General features: G+C 44.4%; 1 protein-coding gene across 8 annotated transcripts in view; it reads left to right on the forward strand.

Moving 5' to 3' along the window:
* Positions 1 to 1,315: 1,315 nt before the first annotated feature.
* LOC120959949 (zinc finger protein chinmo) overlaps positions 1,316 to 15,177 on the forward strand; it is a 118,836-nt gene continuing 104,974 nt past the window's right edge. The window contains exons 1-3 of one of the 8 annotated variants that reach the window (XM_049610223.1): positions 1,316 to 2,028; positions 3,055 to 3,223; positions 4,049 to 6,090. The gene's annotated coding sequence lies outside the window, so the exon portion shown is untranslated. The remainder of the gene's footprint in view (positions 2,029 to 3,054; positions 3,224 to 4,048; positions 6,091 to 15,177) is intronic. The other 7 variants (XM_049610224.1, XM_049610226.1, XM_049610222.1 and 4 more) reach the window with 7 other exon arrangements.

Below are 15,177 nucleotides of genomic sequence, written 5' to 3' on the forward strand. Positions count from 1 at the left end.
TTATGTTTATAAAGACTTCGGAACGGTTGGCCTCAATCGATTTTGTAATTGATTTGTTAAATATTTTTTTATATATCATATATTCTTATTGGAAAATATTTTAATGTTAGCAGTATCTTTAATTCAGTCAATTTCGCTCGGTTTTTAATACATTTTCGATTATATTTTCAAAATACCTACATAAAATTCATTTACAAACTTTTGATTCCTATAAAAATGAAAGTTTAACTTCATTAGTTTAACGTTTTTTTATAACAGGAAATTTAATTCCAATAATGCATTATATAATAGAAGTTGTGTGAAATACTTCCAAAATAATGAAACAATTACTTTCAAACAATTTGATTGACAACAATTCTTACACAAATGTCTTATTGCCTAGCACAGTTGCAACTCAGCAATTGCTCGGGCCTAGAAGACATAAGTGGTGGCCAATCCAATGCGCGGTGCGTAGATGAAAGGGAAACGCGCGATACGTGCACTCACCGCACACACACCCCTACACGAGAGCGCACTAGTGCGGTGGTCGCCTTGTTATTGCTGCATCCCTTTCATGCAAACCCCTTTCGGTGCACGGTGCTTGGTGTGCGTGAACCGTACGCACCGCTGCGAATGGTGAAGGACGTATCAGGGGAAGCGCGCAGTTTCTATGCGAGATCTCAGGAGTGCCGCGCGGGTGTGCAGTGTGGTGAGAGCAGAGCAGAAAACCCTAAAACGGAAAGCGCTGCTACCGTGAGAGAGAGAGCGAGAGAAAAACTCCCAAAATTTGTTGCCCCTCTCCTCCCGGGCCACACAATCCTGCCCCTAACGCAGGGGAAGATTTGAACGCGTGCCCCTATCCCTGTCTTTCCCATTTGTGCAGGGCCAACGTTTGTGTGCACTCACGCCGCTGCGTTACAGAAAGGCCTACTGCGCGGTGAGCTCCCTTTGCCGTTGCGTTTCCCCGCGAGCCTCTCTATGAGGGTGAGGGTTTCCCGATTCACCGATGGGGAAGGGAGATGTTGCGTATGCTCAACATTGATGAAGGTTTTTTTTTCGTTCGTTTGGTTATTTTATTCGGCGATCGAGCGAGAGCGGGAGCTGATTTTGGGTGCGGGCGAGCGAGATGGGCCGATACCGAGAGGGTAGAGAGGTATGGCTGGGTGGTTGGGAATCGCACGAATGCACGGTGAAGCGGTGCCAGAGGAGCGCAGTAGCATCGGTCGCAGCAGCAACAGCAGCAGCAGCGGCAGCAGCAACAAGAAGCATTCAGCAACAACGCACTCACCAACACAGCTGCAGCGCAAGGGTTTACCCACACAAGCAAAACATTCAAGAAGGCAGGAGGGTAAATGGGGGGATGAGGAGGGGAGCACGCACACACAACTTCCTAGGCAACCAACACAGTGACACAGTGGGCGCGCACACAGGGGTTTGTTGTGTGTGCCGGTCCACCGAAACCACTAACGGGGGGAGTTTTGCCGAAAATGAAAAGAAAAAAAAACGCACCACCAGACTTGTACCGCTCGTCGGCCGTTCGGCTTTTGTTCGGCTGAGGCTTTTTTCGAGGGTGCTCGCGAGCGCGTCGAGCAGTATCGTCATCAAACAACAAACTAACACCGCACCGAAAACCGCGGAGACACGGGCCAGCGCGAGCGTGCGAGAGCGTGCAGCAGCAAAATTATTTCGGCAACATTTTTTGGGCACCGTAAGTCCCGGGGTTTACGGCAGTTTCTTACGATAGGCGCAATTTAACAACAGCAGTGATATACGAGTGAATATTTCGGTGGAATCGTACAGAAATATTATTATTATAAAAAATTATCTGAATCGAGCGAAAAAAAAAAAAAAACAAGTGACACCGGGAATGAAATAGTTACAACGTACACCACTCACAAGTGCAAAAATTCGGAGGCGATTTGAGGCACAGTTTTTACAGTATACCGAAAATACCGCAAATCCATCGGAAAAAAGGATTAAATCTGTGAAGGCAGGCAGCGAACTGCTTCGACTCGTTTGCCGGCCAAAGGTGTGTTTTTATACCTTCTGGTAAGAAATTGGAGTGTTCACAAATGGTTACCAATAGTGTTTAGTGATTTTTTTCGTAAAAAGTGATGAAAAAGGAATCGAAAATATTTTTTTTTTTCAAAACTCTTGATATGTGATTTTGTTGGTGCATTAGAAATATTGAACGAAGCAGTAGCGAACGAAAGCATCAATAGTGCATCTTCGTTCCAGTGACATCCAAAAGTGTAGAGACGAGTGTACCGGCAACAGAACCAAATGCACGATACATTGTTAGTGGACTGTAAGAAACTTGTGTTGTTAGAATAGGAACGGTTGAAGCAGCAGGAAAAAATATAAAATTTGAAGCAAATGTTTTTGATTAAAACGAGTGAAAAAATGGTTAAAAAATAGGGATGGGAGGGAATAAAAAATATATTTTCCCATTAGATTAGTTTTAACAATGATTAGATGAGTGAACAATGATTAAAGATTTTCTTTTAAAAAAATGTTGCATGTGAAAATTAAATTAAATTGAAAATTGAAATTGAAAATTAAAATTAAAATATTGATTGAAAAATTTTTTTACAATACTTTGGGACTTGTGAAATTTTGGTACAAAAGTGCAAAAAAAATTGCAAAACACTTTTAATACAAAATTATTCATAAAAAAGCAACATAAATATGTTCACAACCAAGATGTAAAAGGTTAAACGAACATCCATAATAATCCACTCAAGTGCATTTGTAATCTCTTATGCAACAGCATAGAACACTACGCAGTGCAAGTGCAGTGCAAATCCGAGATTGATGACGAGGCTGTGATGACGATGATGATGGTGCAGTGAAGTGCACACACACTCTAGATTTTTCACTGCACCCGAGCACCCGGTTTCATCGTTCTCACTCCTCGGAAAACTCATTTAATTAAGCAAGTTGCAGAGCGACAGTGCTGCAGAGCTGCAAAACCCCCCCGAATGCAGCTTTCAAATCGATTGTTTACCCTACCTATATAAGTGTATGTTTCTCTTTTACCTTCTACTCCTGTTTTCCCGCATCCCAATCGTGCAGCTGTGCAGCAAGCTAGGCGAAAGCGCATCATCATCACTTCCGGCACCGACACCGGTACATTCAGCGAAGGATACTAGTGTGGATCCGTTCCGTTCCGTGGGAGCGCAAATGTTCCGAAGCGAAAAGTAGCATTGGTCCTGCACTGGAAGCAAGTGTGCTGTAATGTATTGTATGTGCTTGGTCGAAGAAGTGTGTAGCGTGAAACAATAGGATGAGTTTTTGCATGTTGCAAACAGTGAGAGTAACAGAGAGCAAACCCGAGAGCGAGTGACGGTGATTGAAGAGGAAAAAAAGACGGGAAAAATCTTCCCAACACACTCACGCGGCGAGAGCGGCGAATCCTTCGGTGAGCGTCGTAACAAGGTGCCCCGGGAAGATAAGTAGACGCTTTCGGTTCGTGTGCATAAAAATCGGAACGGTTGCAGGTGGGCAAAACCACCCCGGTTGGGCGTAAGCGAGAGAAGCAGCTTTCTCTTGCACCGGCCCCCGCGAAGAACACTATTCTGCATCTGCATCAGCGAGTGCAACGGTGTGTGCGGTGTGCAATGCAGTAGAATACTGGAGTGCGCTTGCTGCAGGTTGTTGCATAGATTGCTTAGTGTGTGTGTCTGTGTGTGCAGTTCGGTGCAGTGCAGTGACTCAGTGACTCATCTTGGGCTGGCCCGGAAAGCAGCTATTAGATCAGTGCCGAAAAGCAGTGACACCAAATTGACCCCGATGCGGTACAGTGATGGTGGATTAGTGCATACGCCCGGACGTGGCGGGAACGGCTGCGAGGCAACGTATCGGGCCGACGCGTGTGCGTGAGTGTGTGCCGGTTTGGGCCAGTAAAGAAGCAAGCACACAGCTATGTGAGACGAGTTTCGTGCATTTACAACTGCAGCAAAATTCAATTATAATTCCAGTTTTCGGTCGTATTAATCTGTGTTTTTCTAACAAAAAAAAAAAAAAGAAAGCGATAATCACTCCCCGTTTTTCCCCCATATTTCGGCAGACAAGCAGCAGTTTCGGTTAAGTTTCGGTGCAATTGATTAACGATAAAAAAACGCAACAAAAAAAAAAAAAAACAAAAACAAAAACACGAGTGAAATTCACCACAAAAGTGTAACCTTTCGTTCGGAAGCATTTAAACGGCGCGTCAGCAACCGGCCCCGCTCGTGGAGAAGTAAAAATACGCTAAAGCTTAAAATAAAATCGAAGAAAAAACGACGCCACAAAGCCCACCGGTGGCTGCCGAGTTAGTGTCGCGAACGGGTGCGTTTGGAAGGCGTGGGGTGGCGGTAATTTGAAACCCAGCGGGCAACAAACCGGCCCCGCTGCAAGTGCGCACAAACCCAACCCGGCCAGCGTTGTACCACCGTTTGGAAATTGTGTTTAGTTCGAAATTGTCCATTTTTTAAACCCTTCGTGCGCGAGGGTGTAATTATTTTCTAACCAGTCAGCAGAGAGAGAGATAGCAAGATAACAAGCTCTACACTTCACTTTCACCAAGCCAAGAAGTCAGCAAACAGCAAGAAGATACAAACAAACACAACAAACAAAAATCCAATAAAACACACAGTCGTAATAACGCGAAACATCAAGCACATCAAGACTTGCCGCGTCGTCTACGGATGAGCAGGCTGGAGGTACGGACGCGCTACACAGCCACGCACGACAGCAATGCATCAGGGGCACCAGCACCAGCGAGTGCACAGTGCAATCGGGAGCTGCAGCGGACTGGTACACCGGCAAGGATGCAACAGCGATCGGCAGTAGTGCAAAGCGGCAGGCAGCAGCATCCTCTCATGCCTTCCGGTCGGTTCTAACCGCAGCAAACAAAAAAAAAAAAAGGCAAAACCGGCCCTCACGGAGCACCATGCCAAGGGCTACGTGTAGTGAGCGTGTAGTGTAAAGCGCAGTGCAGTGAACAACCTCCCCATCCAAACCCGCATCCTCACACCAGCTTTCTTTCCCATTTTTTGGCGGATCCACCTCTTTTGGCGTGATTTTGGGCATAACAACGTAAGATAAAAATTCAAAAGTTTTGTGTGGAGCAAAAAAAAATAGCATACGAAAGTAAATTGTAAAGAGCAAATATAAATATATAAATAAAGATAAAACGTAAAACGTGCAGCAAGTGTAAAAGTGTAACATAAAAAAAGAGGGGAAAATTAAGAACAAAGTGGCTAAAACGAGTGTGACAAAAGAAAAAGAGATAAAAAAACGTGAACAAACAACAAAACGAAACAAACAACAAACAACACATGTAGAAGGCATCAAAGCGCATTTATGGCATTTGCATTTTACTCAAAATTAACACTTTCGGCTGAATAAAAAAAAATCAGTACCAATCCCCTTAACATCCTTCCCCCCGTGCAACCATCTACGTTCGTGTGCGAGTGCGTGAGTGAATCAACAACAAGGCAGAAAAATCCTTCGAAAATCCAAGTGTGTCTGTGTGTGTTGTGTCTATACCGTTTGGCATTGGTGGTGAAAGTTTTGGTTCTATATTCTGGCAAACCAACACACACACAGCAACAACAACAACAAAAAACAACTGTAAAATTCCAAATCAAGTCCAAAACGCCACACACGCACTGAAAATTTTCGGGCAACGCAAAACTACCCCCCCCTTTCGGAGCGTTCCATTTTTCGTTTGGTACGTCGCGTAGTTTTTTTGTTTCTCCGTTTTTTTCGGTTTTACCGTGTGGCAAACGGGGCTACACGGGCGCGGCGTGCAGTGTAAGTGCGGAGTAGGCAGTAAGTGCAACCCCTGCGTACGTACGCGTCAGTGAGTGAGTGAGTGTGTGCGTGCGTGCAATTGTGCGTGAGTGTGCGTCGCGCGCGCGAGTTTTCCGCGGTGCGTTTTGTTGGCGCAATCGGAAGTGCCGGTGGAAAGTTGGAAGCGCCAGACGCAAGCGGTCCTTTTTCGACAAGAAGGGAAAAAGGAAAGTAAGGCAGAAAAGTTGGGCAGAAAAAGGCACCCCAGCAAACACTCCGCAGAAACACGGCCACAGACAGTCGCGCGAGATTACAAACAATCGACGAAAAAAGGTAAGAAAATAGATAAAACAAATATTAAATAATATAGTAAAATGTTTAAAATTTATTTTAAAAATCGATGTGAAAAGAATAATCGCTTTTAAAATAGAACAGCGAATCAGACTGATAAAAAAAAACCTTTCATCCTAGGGGGAAGCTTCCTCCAACCGTCCCAATAAAAGGCACGAAATAAACAAATCGCGCCTTCACTCCCGCGTAATGTTTATGCGTTACGGGGGTTCGGTGGTCCATTCATCGTGTTCCACCACCGCCTTAGCCTTAGCGAGAAGCATCGCGCACCACGAAGGGCGAAGGGATGGGTTGGCGGTGGTAGTTTGTTAGGCGGTAGTTATGCAATTTTCGTTGATTTGTTTCTATTTTCCCTCCCGTTTTCGATGGACGGAGGAAAAAAAACACACAAAAAACACAGTGCAGTCGTTGTACTATACCGAGGTGTACGAGCAGCAAAAATCAAACAACACAAACAAGCAGAAAATGGCGAAAAAAATGCGAAAAACAGTCAATCATACAACGAAACTACAACCGAAAGCGGAATGAAATCACTTAAACAAAGCCGTAAAGAGGCGATGGTTCGAGCATTCGAATGAATTTTAAACTATACACAGCGAAGAAGAAGAAGAAGAAGAAGAAGAAGAAGAAGAAGAAGAAGCAAAACAAGTCAGTTGGTTGGGGGTGGTTGGGTAGTGTAGTGCAGAAAGAAGTAGTCAAAACGGGAAGTGGAAAAGTGAAGTTGCAGAAAATAGCGGCAGGAGTGATGACTTTTTAAAGCACATTTTGTTGTTGGTTGCTTGTGTTGAATGCTCTCTCATGAATCAGGAAAGCAAAATGGCTTTATGCTGCTCACAATCCATCATAAATAAAAAAAAAAAAAAAAAAAACAGTGCATCGTGCAAGTGCTTATGCACCCGAAGAGAAATGAGAGGGGAGAAAATAAGCAATAGTTTTTCCCTCGATGTGCGTACGCAACACGGAGAGCCGGTTTGTGCAGTTTTTAATTTGGCTACTTTTACCGTTCGTGCGGACGGTGGCTTTGCCAGGCCGCGATACGCATCTCTTATCGGATTAAATCAGCTTGTTAGCGCGTTCTTTCCCCCCTCTACTAATTCTAATTCCACACTCCTGGGGTGCCAAATTGGGCCTTGGCATTCTAATTGCTATCGGGCAGAGGACGAAGAAAAAGATTGACCAGATTCCAACGACCCAGGAAAGAAACCGGCAAAGGGGTGGAGAAGAAGCACAAGAATTTGTATTCTAATTTTTGGCTTTTCCGTGGCGATGTCCCTACAGCCCTTAGCCGCGCAAAGGCAACGAACGGGCGCTTGCTGTAAGTGTGGCGTGCAGTGGAGAGGAAAAAGGAAAGGCCTCTCGCTGCAAATGCGGCAAGGAGAGAAACGCATTGGCAGCAATGGCCTTCGGGGCCTTCCGCGGGCAATGCATACTGCTGTTAAGCTGATTTCCGGTTTTCTTTCCCTGTTCGTGTTTTCTTTCCCTGTTTTTTTCTCCTGCTTTCGCGTGATTTTTCGACGCTGCACGGTGACTGCTCGTCAGGCTTTCGCGCTCTCTGCGGTGGTTCTAGCCCGTGTCCTTACACTTCCGCGAGTCCTTCGCTTGAGTTGTTTTTGGTTGTTGCTTTACCTATTACTTTCGCGCTCGTTCGTTTAGCTTCGTACGTTCGCTTACATCACACTCATTTCATTTCCGCGTCGCACGACAATTTGCATATGAATTGGACTAATTTTTTGTCCCCGGGTTTTCTGGAGGGGTTGTTTTTTCTTTCTTAGAAGGTGCAAGAAGGGTTACAACAATGGTGTATTTTTTTATTTTTTTCTCTCTTTCGTCGGTTTAGCATTTCTAAACCAAATGTGAATCAAAATGCAATTGCTAGGTCAATTTTGTGTTTTTGAGTTTGTTCTATTAGTTTTAATTATTAGATGCAGTTATTTTAACGTTTTTGTGTTAGAAGGGTTAAAGATTCGTAGAAATCAATTGAATTGGAAATTATAAAAGAATAATAGAGCAAAACTAATTGAGCAACATTGATAAAATTAAATTTTAATTTTTTTTTGTTTTAAATTTAAAATTATTTTAATAATATTGCTTTTATAGATTATTAAAATAACGTTCTAATAATTCAATAAATATAAATATTCATTTAATTTTTAATGTAAAAGGTGCTATTCAAATATTGAAGTCAAAATATTTTTATATTTTTTTATCATTCTTGGGATTAAATTTTACTCATTTCTACCCATTTTTACACCGACCAAATCGCGTGGAACTGGTCAGTGAACTTTGGCCTGTGTGTGTGTGTTTTTCCCATTACCCAGCTCCAGCGATCCTTTTATGTTCCTACATCTCTTGGGATTTTATTGCCACACGAGAAACACACAAGCGAGAACAAAACCGGAGTGAACAAGACAAAAAAAAATCCCCCGCCTGAAATAAACATTCACCATCACAACCCTTGTGATATTGCACCGTATTAATCGGGCGTGTTCGTGTGTGTGTATGTGCGCGCACTGCGCTGCATTCCACACCCGTGGCGAAAGGTGAAAGGCGCCCGCTCGGTGCGCGCACACAGGGGCACACCAAAAATCCTTACTTTCACTTTCAAAATCCCGTCCCAGCGGGATGCACGTGCGCGATGCCGATCCCAACGTGTATCCTTGCACTGCAGGTCCATCGGTGTGTGTGTGTGTGTGTTTTCCTCCTTCGCTGGTGTGCACCGTGTGTGCAAGGCAACCGGCAAGAACAAGCCAGCGGGCTAGGGGATCGAAACGGTTCCGGTTCGGTGGCATCGCTGTGGCAATTGCAATCATTAAATCACAACCGTGCGCGCGCTGCACCCTTCGCGCAGATTCGCTGCTGCACTCGCGTTGCAGGAAGCCCTTGGGAGAGCGAGGAAGAAAAGCGAGCAGAACGCGGCGTAATAAGCAGCCAGGGAGCCAGGGGTAGGCTGAAACTGCAAGCCGAAATGGCCGTTCACCCCTTAGATGCAGCCGACTGTGTGTGTGTGCGTGGCGAGGGGATTTTCTATACCCAGCGAGGAAACTGCATTATGCAGGGCACGTGTACAGCGCACGGGGAAAGCGGGGTGAAAATGCGTCTGCACACTGCCTGCCCGGCCGTGCGGGTGAACAGGGCGAATGGCGGATCCTTTCATTCCCTTGTTCCGAGTTCCGGGGACAAGTGTCACTGCAGAGGGCAATGAACGCGGCGCCCCTGTTTTGTTATGACGTTTTCTATCGCAAAGGGAGTTGTTTAGAATATCTGCGTGCGCGCTCGTGTGTATGTGTGTGTTTCGAGAGTGTAGAAAGGATGTTTTGTTCGAGTAGAATGAGCATTTGTGGGAGCTACTGAAGGCAGTGAAAGGAGAAACTAATGAGTTTCAAATAAATGAGAAGCATTTCTCTTGCTTTATGAACAGCATTTTCGTTTAAAATTAGCTTAGCATTTAAAGTCCTCTTTTTAACAGGAAAGAAAGAACAGGAAAAAGAACAAAAAACAAACTATTTAAATTAAAATAAAATCATAACAGTTCAGCGCGAAAATAACTGCTTCGCGCACGCAAAACAAATCGTTTATGCATCGAATAATAAACGAAAAATTATTTATAAGTCACGTTAACCATAACCATAGCAGACAAATAGCACACGCCACGGCTGCAAAACAACGCAGTTGTTGATATGGAACGCACCTGCAAAAGTAGACAAAAGAAGAAAAAAAAAACAGTTTGCACCACACTAACTGCAATGCTGACGCCGGTCACGCTGCAAGGAAGGCAATACAGGTGAAAACAAATTTTAACGAAAATGATGCCAAAAAAACAAGCAAACACCTTTTATATTGACCGAATTGGCTCGTGCGTTTCCGTTTGCTTACGCACCCTTCGCGCGACAAGGTTGGTACGCGACAAGGTATGTGCGTATGTGCGCCCGTGCGAATTGTTATTGTTGGTCCCGCTCCGCAATGAACTCAATTTTTGTGTGCGTGGAGACAAAAAAAGAAGACTGCACGTCGCTAGAGGAAACGCTACGTGTTTGTCGCGCCTTACAGACAGTAAATAGTTTGTTAAAGGAAGCAAAAACCAAGCTTCCAGGTGGCGCTGTTTCGGGAGTGTGTTGGCGCACTCTCGCATCGGTGCACTCGTGCACAGCCTTGCTCACCAGCCAACAAAAAAGGGCATTTCCGTTTTGGTGGAAATTGTTTACACACAGACTGGAGCACCCGGATCGGAAGTAAATCGCGTTTTTGCCGAGACGAGGTTATTTGCGCAGCAAGAACGGATACGAAAACCCGAAGTGCATGTTTGTTTCGTGCGTTGCACTTCCGGATTGGGCAATGAAAGTCATAATAAAGTCCAAGTAGACACACACAAGCTATCTTGCAAGCGAAAAATGTCTTCCATTTTTGGTTGGGACACCTCACTGCAAAGAGCAGACACGATACAAAGGGTACCAAACAAAAGCATGTGTACGCTGTGCTGTGAACGCGCATGGATTCTGGTCTCAAGGACTCCCAAAGCGAGGTCTACCTGGTGCCTGGTGGTGGGTACCGGTTCCATACCGGTGCGCGTAATAATTTAATTTGAAAAAAAAGGCAATGTAAAGCAGCGCTTTGCAAGAAAACACGTGTTTTGTGCCCGTAGCATAACAGGAGCGTAACAGACCCAGAAACGCTCCCGAAAGAGGTCCCGCTAGGCAGCTAGTGCGAGCATTAGTCATCCGCTGCTTGCTGCTGCGTATCGTGTCGCCAGCTAGCGGCCCTAGAGCCGCCAAAAACAGGGAAAGACGTGTCACAAAGGCCCAAAGACCCCTGAGGGTTAGTTGTGTGTGCAGGCTTTATTTCGGGCAGAATATTTGCTTCTTTCCCCCCCCCCCCCAAGAAAAAAAAACGGAATATTGCGCGTTTCAGGGGTCTCAAGGGCTGTGTTGTGTAAGAAAACGCGCACTGGCAGCGAGAGCGATAATGTTAAAACCGCGCGCATGAGAGCGCAAGAGACGGATGCCTCCTGGATGGAGTGGCCTTGATGCAGTTTGTAATCAATCGAAAAGAAGAAGAAAAAAAAACACACACACACCGCACGGAAGAAACCTTTTTTGGGGGTTATGAGGGGGGAAGTGGTGGTGGTGGTAAACATAATTCAGCATAACAATAGAATTTATTAGAACGAATTTATGTCCGTATGGCCTGTGCGTTGCTTGTGCCTGTCGGCGGCACACCATTTCCTTTTGCCACGGCTTGCATACGGAAGCATCGTTATGTTGTGTCAATATTAGTTCGCTAGTGTATGTGTGAGTTGAAAATAGCACACAAAATAAGAAAAACCAAAGCGCAAAGAAACCATCCCGTTCCACCAAATCGAACGGGAATGTGTGTAAATCGTGATGTTGTTGTTGCAGTTTCTACCTTTCTTTGCATCGTAGCTCAGATTGCATACATTTAGGCGCAATCAGGAGCAGGCCGTGCAAAAACCGTGTGCTTTTTTTTTTGGTCTGCTCCCGCCCCACCCATTTGATGGGGACGCATGGTAATGGACGAATGGGGAATGTGTGTGTGTGTATGGGGTGTGTTTTTAGCTCGTGTTAGTGAGTGCAACCGATAAGGAGGGTTCGCAAAAAATAAAAAATTAAAAAAAAAATGGCTCGGTGGCCCATTTCGATCAACAATACTGACCCACTGACGTTATCGGGGGGGTTTTTATTTTTGGGGGGCGATTTGCTTCCTTCATTTCCTGTTCGTTTTGCGTAGAGGTGTGAATTTAATTGTGTTTGCAGGTTTGCAGTATTCAATATGTAGTTGAATCAAAATTAAGAAAAAATAGTAAAATTAAATGTGAAAATATTTTCTTTATAAAAACACGCCAAAGCTTCCTCCTTATGTTCATTAATATTACCAAATGCATGACAAGCATTATCTACCTTTGCTGTCATTTAGTATCTCACAATCTCCTTTCTCTTTCTTTCCTTGTCCATCCCCTCTCTCTCTCTCCCCATTTCACTCTTGTTGCCTTCTATCGCGTGACCTAGCTGACATACGCTGGTGTACTTTACTACACCCGCCCGTAAGTACGCCGTAAGCGATTGGCCAAACTGCGAAATAATGATTCAGTTTTCGGGTGCGGGCAGCGTGTACAAAACAACAACACAATACATCACACACACACCTATTGCGTGTGCTTCCAAAAAATGCATAGATGTGGAGGAGAACGGGAAAAAGTAGAAGAACACAGGCACACACACAGATACGGTAAAAAGCGCAAATAATCATAGTACAACGTTCCATTGAATGGGACGGTATGGTTGAGGCTTTATCGCATGATTTTTAGCGAGTGGCGAGTGGAGTGATGCGGCGTGCCAAATTACGGCAACTGAAACAACAACGGGGAACATATGGGGAGTTTAATAGAGGCAAAAATCAGCCACAACAACATCAACCAACACCGAATGGTTTTAGAGTAGTAAATAAAGTATTTGTTTTGATTTGTTGTTGTTTCGTGTTTGGGGAGCTCCTACTCTCTCAAAAATGGTAATAAAACTAAGTGACAATGAAGATGAAATGGCATAGTGGACGGATTACCACCCCCCGCTGCAAGCCAACGACGAGCAGGACATTAAAAACGGCTGAGACCCCCGGGAGTAGTCGGGGTGAGCATAGGACGCACTAGCTAACACGGTGAGCAAAAGCAGGCGACCGCCAAGAAGATGAGCACGAGAAGATTCCTTCTTCTGTCACGCATACTGTCCCAGGCTATCATGGCCGTCCCATTCATGCTGGCGGCTCGAGCAGCTCGAACGACATCGTCAGCTCAGCGCGAGCGAGCGAACCCAACGCGAGCGTGTGGTGGTTGTAATGCATTTCTCATTCGAGTGAGCCGTTGCTGTATGAGTGTGTGTGATTGTTTGTTTTTTTGTTCTTCTTCTTTTGAGCGAAAGAAAGCTGTCGAGAAAATGTGGCTTGGTCGGGGGGACTGTGATGGGACGGGAGGGAGAAAATATGACCTTGAGAGATACGATTTTTGCAAAAACGAGCGCGCGATGCGCGATGTTGCCGCTGGCCCACCGTGTAATGTGTGCCGGTGAGGTGTTGAATGAACCGAACGCAAACCGGAGCGCGGAAACGGATTTTTTATGTTTTTTTTGTGTACATTTTACGTGGATTGACAAGCTTTTTCCTTCGTTGAATATGTGAAGATTGAACGGATTGGGCTGCTTAAAATATGTTCTTTTTGTGCTGCATTTTGGTATGCTCTTTTACTATCTTCAATGTGTTGTAAGGAAGCAAATGAAGCCAAACACAGCTGGGCAGAACCTTAACGTCATTGTTTCGCCATGCACACTGCATTACAAATTCAAACAAACAAAACAATTATGTTAATCGCAACAAAACTGCATTTGCATCTCGTTCCTACCCATCTTTCCGTTCGCGCTGCAAGCAACCGACCCCAAAAAACAACATCGAGCGCGGCAACCGAACGCACGTGATACCAATTTCGGTGGCGATTGAATAAAAGGTGCAAAATTGGCAACCTTTGGGCGTAATTTATGATATTTGCAACGCTAACAGCCCGAAGTGGACGTCAACCCGAAGAAGCTGATGCCGCGATTGTGCGTGTTTTTCCCCTCTTTTCATCGCTAGTGCTGGGGGTACCATCTTTAAAGACCTTCAAAGATGGACAAAAACAAAGCAAAGCAAAAAACACGCACGATGCACACGATTGATGGTAAATTGCATCGATGCAGGTGTGTTGGTGTGTTGTGCGCTCGATGGTCGATAATTCAATTCAGCTTGATATTTGATACGATTCACCGCATGCGTTTGAGGCGAAGGAGAGTGAATAGGAGCTGAAGGGAGGGGGTTTAAAGTGGGACGGTTCAAGCCCGTGCTCAACATTTGAATGTGCACGAGCGCTCTCTCGTGTATGTGTGTGTGTGTGTGTGGGGGGACCTATACACTTTTCGATAAACAAACATTATGCAATCGTGTGCATTCTCAATCGGGCGGGGTTCAGCGGTGGCGATGTGCGAATTTTGATGATGCGATGTTTTTCGATGCCGAGGCAGAATTTGGGCGGAAAGGCAGAAAACTGAATTAAACATAAAAATAGCACACGCAAAAACACACAAACAATGAAGCTGATGGAACAGGTTCCAATACAGCTGAAAGAGCTAAATTTCTTTTTTTTTCCATAATTATTTTCTTATACGATTTTATATTTACTTTTAAGTAAAAATTAAAATTAAAAGTATAGAAAACATGTTTAACGGGCAGTTTGAGCAATACAATTTAACTGTCGCTTTTCGATTACACAATTGAAAGTTGCTCAAAGGTGTAATTATGTTCGGTGGACTCTAAAAACTATGCTAAAAAAGCTTGTACAATGCACACAACACAAAAAGTATTATGCTAACTAAAAAGAGCAAAGTTCATGTAAACGATTGTCTTTAGCAACAGTAGTGCGTCGATAGGGATGGATCAAGAAGAGATGGAATAATAAAAAATTAGCAATGCCCACCTGGTCTGTGCTGGCGCCACCAGTCGTATTAAAAATCAATTAATCGAGCAAATGCTTGATAACATAACAATCAACTTCTTTGATACAAAAAAGCGTCTCAATGCAACATTTATGCACACATACATACATAAATACGGTACTGATAAGATACATTTTTGAAAAGTTTGTTTATACTTGCAATTCTAAACATCAAACCCTTTTCATGCCCTTGGAGAGTGTTATTTATTGCGACTTGATTTTTTCATGCGATGCACCCGTACCTGATATGTACTGGGCGATGATAACGCCATTGCTGATAAACCCCCCCCCCCCCCTCCTCCTCGAAACTTAGAATTAGAGAACCACAACACATTCCAGTGATTTAGATAGCGGTCTCACTGTGCGTTTGTGTGAGTGCTCTTTGACACCTTTGGTTCCCCCTGTTTCCCATTCAGACCGAAGCGAATTGTGATTGTTTTGCTTTTGGCAGTTGTTTTGGTAGAAGAGGAAAATAAAAAAAAAACACATAAAAAGATTGCATTTACTAGAGATTTCTGGTTTTATTTGCTGTAGTCGCGACATCG

The sequence above is a fragment of the Anopheles coluzzii genome, chromosome 3, assembly GCF_943734685.1.
Source record: "Anopheles coluzzii chromosome 3, AcolN3, whole genome shotgun sequence".
In the NCBI taxonomy this organism is placed as follows: Eukaryota; Metazoa; Arthropoda; class Insecta; order Diptera; family Culicidae; genus Anopheles; species Anopheles coluzzii.